This window comes from Schistocerca americana, chromosome 7 (genome assembly GCF_021461395.2).
Source record: "Schistocerca americana isolate TAMUIC-IGC-003095 chromosome 7, iqSchAmer2.1, whole genome shotgun sequence".
Classification (NCBI taxonomy): domain Eukaryota; kingdom Metazoa; phylum Arthropoda; class Insecta; order Orthoptera; family Acrididae; genus Schistocerca; species Schistocerca americana.
Genome location: NC_060125.1, coordinates 315584205 through 315598216, shown reverse-complemented (window position 1 = coordinate 315598216; position 14012 = coordinate 315584205).

Sequence of the window (14012 nt, the reverse complement as noted above, 5' to 3'; positions counted from 1 at the left end):
CTTGGACTAAGGATGTTTAATAGACTAAGTGCTGACTTTAAAGAACTGCCTGTAAATATTTTTAAAGCTAATTTATACAAGCTACTAGTGACAATCCGTTTTACACCATTGATGAAATTCTTGTAGATGAAACTACTGTATTCTAACGAGTACCTATTTTATGTAAACAAATTTACATCGATATAGTAGTTTATGTAGAAATATATGCTCTTGACTTTGTCTGTTGCTGTAATCAGCTGAATAACAATAAAATTTTTATTATTATTATTTTGGTATTGGCGTTACAATATTCCAGTCTTTAGGTATGGATCTTTCTATGAGCTTGTGGTTGTATATAATTGCTAAATATGAAACTATTTTATCAACTCACTCTGAGAGGAACCTGACTGGTATACAATCTGGACCGGAGGCCTTGCCATTATCAAGTGATTTAAGCTGCTTCGTTACTCCGAGGATGTTGTTGTTGTGGTCTTCAGTCCTGAGACTGGATTGATGCAGCTCTCCATGCTACTCTATCCTCTGCAAGCTTCTTCATCTCCCAGTACCTGCTGCAGCCTACATCCTTCTGTATCTGTTTGCTGTGTTCATCTCTTGGTCTCCCTCTACACTGCCCTCCAATACCAAATTGGTGATCCCTTGATGTCTCAGAACATGTCCTACTAACCGATCTCTTCTTCTAGTCATGTTGTGCCACAAACTTCTCTTCTCCCCAATCCTATTCAGTACTTCCTCATTAGCTATGTGATCTATCCATCTAATCTTTAGCATTCGTCTGTAGCACCACGTTTCGAAAGCTTCTATTCTCTTCTTGTCCAAACTATTTATCTTCCATGTTTCACTTCCATACATGGCTACACTCCATACAAATACTTTCAGAAACGACTTCCTGACACTTAAATCTATACTCTATGTTAACAAATTTCTCTTCTTCAGATACGCTTTCCTTGTCATTGCCAGTATACATTTTATATCCTCACTACTTCAACCATCATCAGTTATTTTGCTCCCCAAATAGCAAAACTCCTTTACTACTTTAAGTGTCTTATTTCCTAATCTAATTCCCTCAGCATCAACCGACTTAATTTGACTACATTCCATTATCCTCGTTTTGCTTTTGTTGATGTTCATCTTATACCCTCCTTTCAAGACACTGTCCATTCCGTTCAGCTGCTCTTCCATGTCCTTTGCTGTCTCTGACAGAATTACAATGTCATTGGCGAACCTCAAAGTTTTTATTTCTTCTCCATGGATTTTAATACCTACTCCGAATTTTTCTTTTGATTCCTTCACTGCTTGCTCAATATAGAGATTGAATAACATTGGGGAGAGGCTACAACCCTGTCTCACTCTCTTCCCAACCACTGCTTCCCTCTCATGCCCCTTGACTCTCATAACTGCCGTCTGGTTTCTGTACAAATTGTAAATAGCTTTTCGCTCCCTGTATTTTACCCCTGCCACATTCATAGTTTGAAAGAGAGTACTCCAGTCAACATTGTCAAAAGCCTTCTCTAAGTCTACAAATGCTAGAAACGTAGGTTTGTCTTTCCTTAATCTAGCTTCCAAGATAAGTCGTAGGGTCAGTATTGCCTCACGTGTTCCAACATTTCTACGGAATCCAAACTAATCTTCCCCGAGATCGGCCTCCACTAGTTTTTCCATTTCTCTGTAAAGAATTCGCGTTAGTATTTTGCAGCCGTGACTTATTAAACTGACAGTTCGGTAATTTTCACATCTGTCAACACCTTCTTTCTTTGGAATTGGAATTATTATCCTCTTCCCAAAGTCTGAGGGTATTTCGCCTGTCTCACACATCTTTCTCACCAGATGGTAGAGCTTTGTCAGGACTGGCTCTCCCAAGGCTGTCAGTAGTTTTAATGGAATGTTGTCTACTCCCGGGGCCTTGTTTCAACTCAGGTCTTTCAGTACTCTGTCAAACTCTCCACGCAGTATCATATCTCCCATTTTTGTCTTCATCTACATCCTCTTCCATTTCCATAATATTGTCCTCAAGTACATCGCCCTTGTATAGACCCTCTATATACTCCTTCCACCTTTCTGCTTTCCCTTCTTTGCTTAGAACTGGGTTTCCATCTGAGCTCTTGATATTCATACAAATGGTTCTCTTTTCTCCAAAGGTCTCTTTAATTTTCCTGTAGGCAGTATCTATCTTACCCCTAGTGAGATAACCCTCTACATCCTTACATTTGTAATCTAGCCATCCCTGCTTAGCAGTTTTTCACTTCCTGTCGATCTCATTTTTGAGACGTTTGTATTCCTTTTTGCCTGCTTGATTTACTGCATTTTTATATTTTCTCCTTTCATCAATTAAATTCAATATTTCTTCTGTTACCCAAGAATTTCTACCAACCCTCGTCTTTTTACCTACTTGATCGTCTGGTGCCTTCACTACTTCATCCCTCAAAGCTACCCATTCTTCTTCTACTGTATTTCTTTCCCCCATTCTTGTCAATTGTTACTTTATGCTCTCCCTGATACTCTGTACAACGTCTGGTTCGTTCAGTTTATCCAGGTCCCATCTCCTTAAATTACCACCTTTTTGTAGTTTCTTCATTTTTAATCTACAGTTCATAACCAACAGATTGTGGTCAGAGTCCACATCTGCCCCTGGAAATGTCTTACAATTTAAAACCTGGTTCCTAAATCTCTGTGTTACCATTATATAATCTATCTGAAACCTGTCAGTATCTCCAGGCTTCTTCCATGTATACAACCTTCTTTCATGATTCTTGAACCAAGTGCTAGCTATGATTAAGTTATGCTCTGTGCAAAATTCTACCAGGTGGCTTCCTCTTTCATTTCTTAGCCCCAATCCATATTCACCTACTACATTTCCTTCTCTCCCTTTTCCTACTGACGATTTCCAGTCACCCACGACTATTAAATTTTTGTCTCCCTTCACCATCTGAGTAATTTCTTTTATTTCGTCATACATTTCTTCAATTTCTTCGTCATCTGCAGAGCTAGTCGGCATATAAACTTGTACTACTATCGTAGGTGTGGGCTTCGTATCTATCTTGGCCACAATAATGCGTTTACTCTGAGGATATCTACTTCTATGTTTCTCATCTTGGCAGTTGTTCTTGATTGGAATTCAGGAATATTTACTTCGTCATCTTTGGTGAATGGGTTTCTGAAAACCGTGTTTAATAACTCTGCTTTGGTGGCACTGTCATCAGTGACTTCACCGTTGTTATCGGGCAGTGAAGGTATTGGTTGTGTCTTGCCTCAGTACCATCACTTATTAATTTATGTGGTATATATGTCTCAATTGCTGTTGATACTATCTCTTTGAAAACATTCCACAACTTTTCTACATTTACATGATCAGATCAGAAGGAGTGAAGACTGTCTCTTAAAAAGGCGCTAAGACCATTTTATCAGCTTCTGTAAATGGATATAGGTCCTACTTTGCATTTCTTTTTGACGGTTTTAGGTGATACGGTATTCAACCTAGCAGCAGCTGTATTGTGGTCGTTAATCCCTGTATTCATCACAATACTCAATATTTGTCCTGGATTATTTGTTGCTAAAAGGTCAAGTATGCCTTCGCAACCATTTACGCTTCGAGTGAGCTCATGAACTAATTGATCAAAAAAAATTTCGGATGACGTTTTATGCCTGCTGCTGGCCTTAAACGTATAATTTTTCTAACATATTGAGGCTAGATTAAAGTCACCACCGACTATAATAAATAATCCACCACCAACTGTATTTAATCTATCCTTTCTGAACACTGTTAGATCGTTTGAAAAAACTTCGGCTGAACTTATTTCCGGCTTTAGCCAGCTCTCTGTACCTACAGCTATTTGAGCTTCAGTGCTTTCTACTAAGGCTTCGAGCTCTGGTTCTTTCCCAACACAGCTACAACAATTTACAACTACAATACCAATGGTTTCTACAATTACCTTACTGTGTTTTACCTGCCCACTTTTAGACGGACGTCCCTTCTGTGATTCCCTGAGACTCTCTAATCCAAAAAAACAGCCCACTCCCTTCCACGCAGCCCCCACTACTGATGTAGCCGCCTCCTGTGTATAGTGGACTCCTGACCTATTAAGCGGAACCCAGAAACCCACCACCTGATGGCGCAAGCCAAGGAATCTGCAGCCTACACGGTCACAGAACCGCCTGAGCCTCTGATTCAGACCCTCCACTCGGCTCTGTACCAAAGGACCACAGCCAGTTCTATCAACAATGCTGCAGATGGTGAGCTCTGCCTTAATCTCAGAAGCAGACTGGCAGTCTTTAACATTTCTGCTAGCCGTCCGAAACCAGACAGTATCTGCTCCAATCCAAAGCGAAATACATGATTGGTTCTGACATGCGGCACCACTTGCAGTTGGCTGCACCGTGTACTCTTCATGGCATCTGGAAGCACCCTTCCACATCCGGAATGACTCTCCCCCGGCATGCACACGGAGCGCACACTGGCTTCCTTCCCCTCCTTGGCAGCCATGTTCCTAAGGAGCCCCATTATGCACCTAACGTTGGAGCTCCCAATTACCAGCAAACCCACCGTCTGTGAATGCCCAGACCTTGCAGGATGAGAAGCTTCCTCTGTAACAGGATGGACGACTGCATCCGGCCCAGAGACATCGTCAGCCACAGATAATGCCTGAAACCAGTTCATCAAACGAACTGGGGAGGCCCTACAATCGGCCCTTCGGAAACTTTTTCACTGCCTGCCAGACTTTGGAATGATCTCCCACTCGACCACGGGTGACAGGTCAACCACAGTGCAGACAGTACCCGCGGTGGCCACATCAGTGGACCGATCAGAGGACACGTGGGACGTACTCGATGTCCCTTGGCAGGAGAGCTTCTGTAAAGTTTGGAAGGTAGGAGACGAGATACTGGCAGAAGTAAAGCTGTGAGGACCGGGCGTGAGTCGTGCTTCGGTAGCTCAGATGGTAGAGCACTTGCCTGCGAAAGGCAAAGGTCCCGAGTTCGAGTGTCAGTCGGGCACACAGTTTTAATCTGCCAGGAAGTTTCATATCAGTGCACACTCCGCTGCAGAGTGAAAATCTCATTCTGGAAACACACATTAAATACTATAGAGGGATGACACCAGCTGCAGCCTGTTCAGCAACACTTTTACTCTCTCTGTCATCTGCAGTTCGATAACAATAAGAAATATTACCCCCCAAAATACACACAACATGCATCCTCAGTAAACTACCCCTTCAAAATTTTAACTTAAACATAAAAAGCACACAACAAATTGACCCCCATAACATTACCCTAACAAATATACCCATGACAGTATGACCCCCAAAAATCTTATGCTACACAGAGCCAATTGTGCAGTCCATATACACCACTTTAATTTGAAAGAACACCGACTATAAGCTGCTACTGCTCCTTACTGGCTTACTGTAATGTCCAGTAGCATTTTTATTTCTCACCCCTGTGACTGAAAATTCAACTATTTGCTTATTCTTCATATGTTCATTGCAATTCTCTGCTATCCCACAAATGTAACTACCAGTTGCATCAAAGTACCGTATCATATCTCTTCCACTTTAATATTTGTTATAGGCTGAACTTTTTGAATAAAATTATGTTTTAGTTGTGTTACTGCCAAAAATCCTGTTATACCTCATGTACACAGTCTCTAGTCATTGTGAACATCTGCTTTTAACTGAATGTTTCAATACTAACACCCCAAGCAAATATAAAATTAAAGGTCTCTTTAATTTCTAAATTATGCACTTTTAATACCTTAACTTTCTAGCAATACTATATTTCTTTCTGTCCCATGCTGCTGGCGAAAGTCTGCAAAGTCTATCCAGTCTTTGTCTTCACATTTACATTCACCTTTCTCCATCCACTAACTGTTTTATTCACACTCTTCCACATCTATATGTTGTTTATTATTAATATCAAGAGGGTTTGAATTTCATGATCATCCTTACAGTTTTCACCAGGTGAACTTCTATTAATTGTGTTGTTATTTCCTATGCTATCTTTTCCCATCATAAACTCGTATTCTCCCCCAAATAATTAAAATTCTTTGTACCCATTAAATATTTCATGGGTAATAGTTCTTTTCACCTGGCCCTTTATCTGCTTAGGTTAATCGAGCTTAATAAGCTCTGAAGACCCAGGTGCCTGCTTTTTAAACTACTTGGTCCTGACTACCCAGTCATTATAATTGAGATCACTGTCCTTCCTACTTTCCCAAAGTTCAACAAAAAAATGTGCATGCCCAACTTCTTCCTTCACACTAATTGAAACAGAATATACTTCAGTAGGCTATAATGTATCACTCACACTTTCTACCACGAAAGTATTATCTGCAGCTCTATTCTGCACATCACAACCGTCAACAAAATCATCTGATACAGCAACCAGTGCCTGCTTGCAATTACTCTCAATTATATCACTGGAGCATGCACCATCTTCTACATCTTCACCCACACTATATTCAGGCCGCATTGCCTGCACATAATTGACACTGATTGCACAGAAGCAGGTTTCATTTTACCTACATTATTATTATTATTATTATTATTATGTTTGCAGTTCACACTCTCATTACACCACTATTTCTCAGCCTCCACACCTTATTCTGATGTGTTATGGAACATCAATGCCAAACCGTCTCTAGCATTGTCACTGCCCTAATTAAATAAACAACCAATATTAATTCCTCCCCTTTGATGCACTGTTTCTTTGCAAGATTTTCTCTTATTAACATTCCTTTTATCGTTCTGATTGTGAACATCTGCTTTTAACTGAATGTTTCAATACTAACACCCCAAGCAAATATAAAATTAAAGGCCTCTGCATTAACTTTCATAACACAAAACTGCCTCCATTACACACATTCTCCCTTCCTTTACTTGCTCAGTTTTATTATTCTCGTCAAACTCCTTCGTATTTTGCTTTTAATTGTTTTTTTGACTCTTGATCCTATTCCTGACATTATTTACTACCCCAAAGACGATGCCACTTAAAAAAATAGTTTGACACATTCTGTCCCTGTTAAGCTCCTCCTGAACAGGCCATGAAGGCCCAATGGTACCGATCGGCTTCCATGTCATCCTCAGTCCATAGGCATCACTGGATATGGAGATATAGGGGCATATGGTCAGCTCACTGCTCTCCCAGCCATGCATCAGTTTCTGAGACTAGAGCCACTACTTCTTAATCAAGTAGCTCCTCAGTTTGCCTCACAAGGGCTGAGTGCACCCTGCTTGCCAACAGCACTCAGCAGCCAGGATGGCTACTAGCCCAGCCCGATAGCACTTAACTTTGGTGATCTGATGGGAACCGGTGTTACAGTGTGGCAAGCCGGTGGCTATTCATCCCTGTTGCCCTCTATTATTCAGTTTGACAGTCCTGTTTCCTCTCCAATTCTCATCCTCATTTCTATTCCTGTTCTGATTTTGCTGATTGTTTCTGCAGTTTCTTTCATTCCTATTATCTTGGTACTTTCTCAGATTCCTGCACAAATTGTTTTATCCAAAGTTTGTTTTATGGCACATTGCCAGATCCATGATCCCTATAAAATCTGAAAAACTTTCTTATATGCATGTCTGAGAGAACAGTCACTATTGACGAAATACAGCTGTATGAAACACTTCAAAATTAATTCATTTACTGTGAATTCCTTGACATCGACTGTATTAGGTATAATCTATTACCCAACTCTGACATATGTAAATTTGTGCCAGACTAGGGCTCAAACAATTATTTCTCAGTTATAGTGAGCAGTTGCCTTAACCATATCTGTGCACTATCCCTGGACTGACCCAAAAGTTTGTACATCAAACTGCTTACATCTGTATATGACAGCCCACTGAATTCACCACCTAGTGCTCCCAACATTACTTGGATTCCCATAACTGAAAGAATGAGACAATGGGGAATCAAGACCAGTGTTCTTATCATTGTGTGCCACCTAGGTTTGTAATACTTACATTCATGACCGAAAGAACAGTCACTATTAAAGACCTATGATAACAACATTGGTCTTGACTGCTTGTTGTCCTATGCACCCTGTTATGAAAATCAAAGCAATGTTGCGAACATTAGGTGATGAATTTAGTGAACTACGATAAAAGGATGTAGACTTCCTCTTAATGCAGAAATTTCAGAGAGGGCACCCAACGGTCTATCCATATGTACCAATTTTCTAAACTCCTGCTGAGAAAAGTCTTTCATAGTGTATCTGCCTCTTCTGTTAACAGGTCCACTGAGAAACTCAGTTTGTAAATACATTACTTAGGTAGGTCTAGTATTTATTTAAAAATTATTATTCAGCTACATTGTAAGAAATAAACTGGTCAGAAGATTAATTTGTCGCAGACGGGTGTATCTTTCATGTTCTATACATCGTTCATGGACAGTTGTTGTCGTCTGGCCAATATATGCAGAGCCACATTCAGGCCAGACGACAAGAACTGTCCATGAACGATGTATAGAACATGAAAGATACACCCGTCTGCGGCAACCGTCAAAATCGGCAGTAGCAGAGCACTGTATTTCATTGGGACATTCAATGGAATACAATGTAACAAAAATTTTATCCCCAGTTTCCGGTTTTTGGGATTCCGTAATCAAGGAATCAGTGCAAATACGTCTTGCCAATAATCTTATAAATCGTGACAACGGCTTTCAGCTGGATAAAAATTGGAATCCTGTTATTAAAATTATACAATCACAGTGGAATCGACAGTGTCATTCGATACCGAATGACTAGATGAACCTTTATTTTCACCACCGAGGGCAGCACGTACAACTCGGCTATGCTGCTGCATGTCAACACCTGACGCACGCGCTGTAGGATGCCAGTACATTTCACATGCGCGAGATTCGGCATAAATACCGCGACTGCACCTGGGCTCTTCAGTAGTTGTGTACCCACCTGATGATGGCCGGACGTCTCTGGGCCGAAATATCGTGGCAGAATGTCGATGGGATCCGGCTGCATACCCGGAAATTATTAGAAGACGAAATACGCCGGGAAAATTTCAGAAGTCACAATTTCAATATTATTTACGGCAACCACATTCCCATCTCTTTCCTTAGATTACCAGCTGTGGCTGCCAATTCACCCACCAATAAAATTATTGTTTCTTTACTATTGGCTACAATCTTTCTATCCACCTTAGTCAGAGCCCACCTTATCTCTTCATCTCTTGTGTTACAAAATTGCCTGCATGAGTCAATCTCACCTTGAATTCAGCCTCAACTGTATCAGCAAGCAAATTCTTTTCTGATTCCACAAACTCTTCCCTTAGATCCTCCAATTTGCTGATGGCTTCCTCTCTATCATTTAGTACCTCAACCATGGAACTATCTATTTTCCTGTCTGTTCTGTTCCCCATAGAACTTTCCAAACTACCCAAGGACTCATGTATTTGCCCATTAATTTGAATCATCAACAAAGTCAGCATGTCTTTTGTAGTTCTATCCCTTGCTTCTTTCTGTCTCTGTGAGCTAATAGGCTCTCTCTCACCAGTTGTGGAGCCACTAAGTAACCTCTTAATCTTGTACTCCATCACTATGGCTAATAAGAGAATTGAATTACAAAAATAGCATACCTACAGCAATATTTAACTTAAGCTGTTGCGACAGTGATTTTGCTGCTGCCGCCACTGCAGTAGGATGCTGCTCTAATGTGGAAAGGTGTGCCCCCTTGTGTGTACAACAGCTGTGGATAGCTTTCTGGTGTCCATTGCTTTCAGTGTAGTTGTGTGGTACAGTGCTTTGAGGAATGGCTTGGCAGCTACCATGGCTGCAACTCCTGCTGGACTGGTCAGTGCTCGGACGATCATGATGCACTGATACTGCTGGTCGCTCCAAAATTTTTCTCACAGCTTATTTAAATGGTTTCACAAGCAGGCCTGCAGTGCATACCAAGTTATTTACTGCAAGTTATCCCCGACCCGTGCCCACATATGTGATGGTTGTTGTTGTGGTCTTCAGTCCTGATACTGGTTTGATGCAGCTCTCCATGCTACTCTATCCTCTGCAAGCTTCTTCATCTCCCAGTACTTACTGCAACCTACATCCTTCTGAATCTGCTTAGTGTATTCATGTCTTGGTTTCCCTCTATGATTTTTACCCTCAGCCCTCCAATGCTAAAAGTGTGATTCTTTGATGCCTCAGAACATGCCCTACCAACTGGTCCCTTCTTCTTGTCAAGTTGCGCCACAAACTCCTCTTCTCCCTTATTCTATTCAATACCTCCTCATTAGTTACGTGATCTACCCATCTAATCTTCAGCATTCTTCTTTAGCACCACATTTCGAAAACTTCTATTCTCTTCTTGTCCAAACCATTTATTGTCCATGTTTCACTTCCATACATGGCTACACTCCATACAAATACTTTCAGAAACGACTTCCTGACACTTAAATCTATACTCTATGTTAACAAATTTCTCTTCTTAAGAAACGCTTTCCTTGCCATTGCAAGTCTACATTTTATATCCTCTCTACTTCGACCATCATCAGTTATTTTGCTCCCCAAATAGCAAAACTCCTTTACTACTTTAAGTGTCTCATTTCCTAATCTAATTCCCTCAGCATCACCCGATTTGATTCGACTACATTCCATTATCCTCGTTTTGCTTTTGTTGATGTTCATCTTATACCCTCCTTTCAAGACACTGTCCATTCTGTTCAACTGCTCTTCCAAGTCCTTTGCTGTCTCTGACAGAGTTACAATGTCATTGGCGAACCTCAAAGTTTTTATTTCTTCTCCATGGATTTTAACACCTACTCAGAATTTTTCTTTTGTTTCCTTTACTGCTTGCTCAATATACAGATTGAATAACATTGGGGAGAGGCTACAACCCTATCTCACTCCCTCCCCAACCACTTCTTCCCTCTCGTGCCCCTTGACTCTTATAGCTGCCATCTAGTTTCTGTACAAATTGTAAATAGTCTTTCGCTCCCTCTATTTTACCCCTGCCTCATTCAGAGTTTGAAAGAGAGTACTCCAGTCAACATTGTCAAAAGCCTTCTCTAAGTCTACAAATGCTAGAAATGTAGGTTTGCCTTTCCTTAATCTAGCTTCCAAGATAAGTCATAAGGAAAGTATTGGCTCACGTGTTCCAACATTTCTACGGAATCCAAACTGATCTTCCCCGAGGTCGGCTTCTACCAGTTTTTCCATTCATCTGTAAAAAATTCTCGTTAGTATTTTGCAGCTGTGACTTATTAAACTGATAGTTCGGTAATTTTCACATCTGTCAACACCTGCTTTCTTTGGGATTGGAATTATTATATTCTTCTTGAAGTCTGAGGGTATTTTGCCTCTCTTGTACATCTTGCTCACCAGATGGTAGAGTTTTGTCAGGACTGGCTCTCCCAGGGCTGTCAGTAGTTCTAATGGAATGTTGTCTACTCCCGGGGCCTTGTTTTGAGTTAGGTCTTTCAGTGCTCTGTCAAACTCTTCACGCAGTATCGTATCTCCCATTTCATTTTCATCTACATCCTCTTTCATTTCCATAATATTGTCCTCAAGTACATCGCCCTTGTATAGACCCTCTATATACTCCTTCCACCTTTCTGCTTTCCCTTCTTTGCTTAGAACTGGGTTTCCATCTGAGCTCTTGATATTCATACAAGTGGTTCTCTTTTCTCCAAAGGTCTCTTTAATTTTCCTGTAGGCAGTATCTATCTTACCCCTAGTGAGATAACCCTCTACATCCTTACATTTGTATTCCAGCCACCCCTGCTTAGCCATTTTGCACTTCCTGTCAATCTTATTTTTGAGACGTTTGTATTCCTTTTTGCCAGCTTGATTTACTGCATTTTTATATTTTCTCCTTTCATCAATTAAATTCAATATTTCTTCTGTTACCCAAAGATTTCTATCAGCCCTCGTCTTTTTACCTACTTGATCGTCTGCTGCCTTCACTGTGATGGTACAAAACTAATAAAACATTAATATTACTTCTAATTTATTTGTTTTTGAGCCCCAAGTGCGACTGCAAGTATTATTAATTGAAATACTTAAGTTCTGAATTTTTGAGTGAGTAGTTAGTTTTTTGTGATCTGCTTATGCTAATGTCTAGGGGCCATCCAAATATATTTTTTGCATTTTCCCTCAAAATGCTGTTGCAAAGACCAAAATATATGCAGACAGAATTATGCAGTGACAATTAATGACCACAACTCACACTGTCTTACTATTTAACAAAACGGTGCGCTTTCACTGTTTCTTTAGCACTGTATCAGCTCATTAACTGTTTACTACTGAAGTAAAGTGTGACTGTGTAGGAGCTTGAAGCAAACAAGATCAGTATCTTACTTTAAGTATTGGGTAAGCCTCTAGTAAAATATCTCAAAAATAAATATAATTTTAAATAGCAAAGCTTTAAATTAAAGTACCACATATACGACAGGTCAAAAGCACAAGTTCAGATCATTTGAAAACGATTACAGTACAGTTTCAGAGTTCAGACTAGTTTGCCTAACATGCATATCGTAAGTTCACAAGCTGAAATATTTCAGAGCATTGAGTATTGACACGTGCAAATATCACAAGTCACCGTTTCAACACTTGGAAAATTTTGGGTACTATCAAAATGTGACCAACTCATCAGTCACACACATGTGTTGCCTCTTCGAGTTCTCATAGCTGAATGACCCCAGCTGATGTCAAGAAAGACGTGGATGCTTGAAATGACCTGGGTCACATTTCTGTGCATATTCGCTAGGTGGCAGAGCTGTTTTTAGCAACACATCGTTTCCGTTCTTAGCTCATTAGTTACGGTGACACAATGGATACTGATTGTGAGTAAAGAGTGAACAGTAAGACCTATGTTAAGCTTGGGAAAACCCCCTAGTGAAACGTAAGCAGTGATTAAGCAAGCACGTGCAGATGTGTCACTTTCAAGAAGTTGTTTTTTCGACGGCAATGACAGGTTTTGTGAACGTGAGATTCAGTGCTAGACAATCCCACAGCTGGTTGCCCGTCTACAGCACATGCCAATGCAAATGTGGAGCATGTAAAGCTGTCAGCAAACAGACCATGCATCCGAACGTTGAGCATTGAGCATGCAGAGTTTCTGACATCCTAGGTGGAATAGCGCATTCAGGAGTCTTTCCGAAAAGGCAGAGCAATATCTAGCATGTCAGATATTCTGAGCATCAAACAATGAGATGGCACAATGCCATCTACTTCACACGCATGCCATCTTCCTTCCATACAGAGTTGCGAGGTGCCATATTGGCATTCATTTCAAGCCTTTACATATATATATATATATACGCTGTTTCTGAGCACCATTAAATTGAGAATCACTTGAAACCACATTGTTAACTCTGTGATTCGTTGAAATAAAATATGAGAAACATCATATTCATGGCAAAAGAATTATTGTAACTTGTGTATTATGAGACTATGCCATTTGAAGGCAATGGCACACTGAGGATCCACCAAAAATGCAGTGTTCTTGGTACAATTTGTTATAATTAAATTTCAATTAGAAACATAGCTATGATTCAGGCTTTTAGCAAGAGGAAATATGCTAAAATTGGCGATCAACAACTTGTCATTGGTTTAGCATAGTGAGTAGTGCCACTGATTTTCTACAGCATGCGAGTTATGGCAGCAGTTCACGTTTTACCATAGTTGATTTTTTTTCCTAACATTCCCATTTTAAATAGGATATGATGCTTTATTATTAGTTTAATAGAAATGTATAATGGAGGTATATACTATAATATTTTATGTTATGTAAATAGACCATTGAGCACTGAACAGAAAGATGGAACATGGAGAATTTCTGATGAACTACTGGATAGAGCTAGACGTGATTCCACATTTCTGTCAATGATTATTGCTGGGGGTGAAAGTCGCATCATTTCTGAGCATTCACCAGTACATTGAATTCAGTACATTCAACAGCATGGTCCATGTGCTGATGGCAAGACACAAAGAACTGCTTTAATGTTGTTCCAGAAACTGGTTAATCCAAAGATACTAAATTCCAAAACTCTGGTTCAAATAGTTTTGAGATACCATAT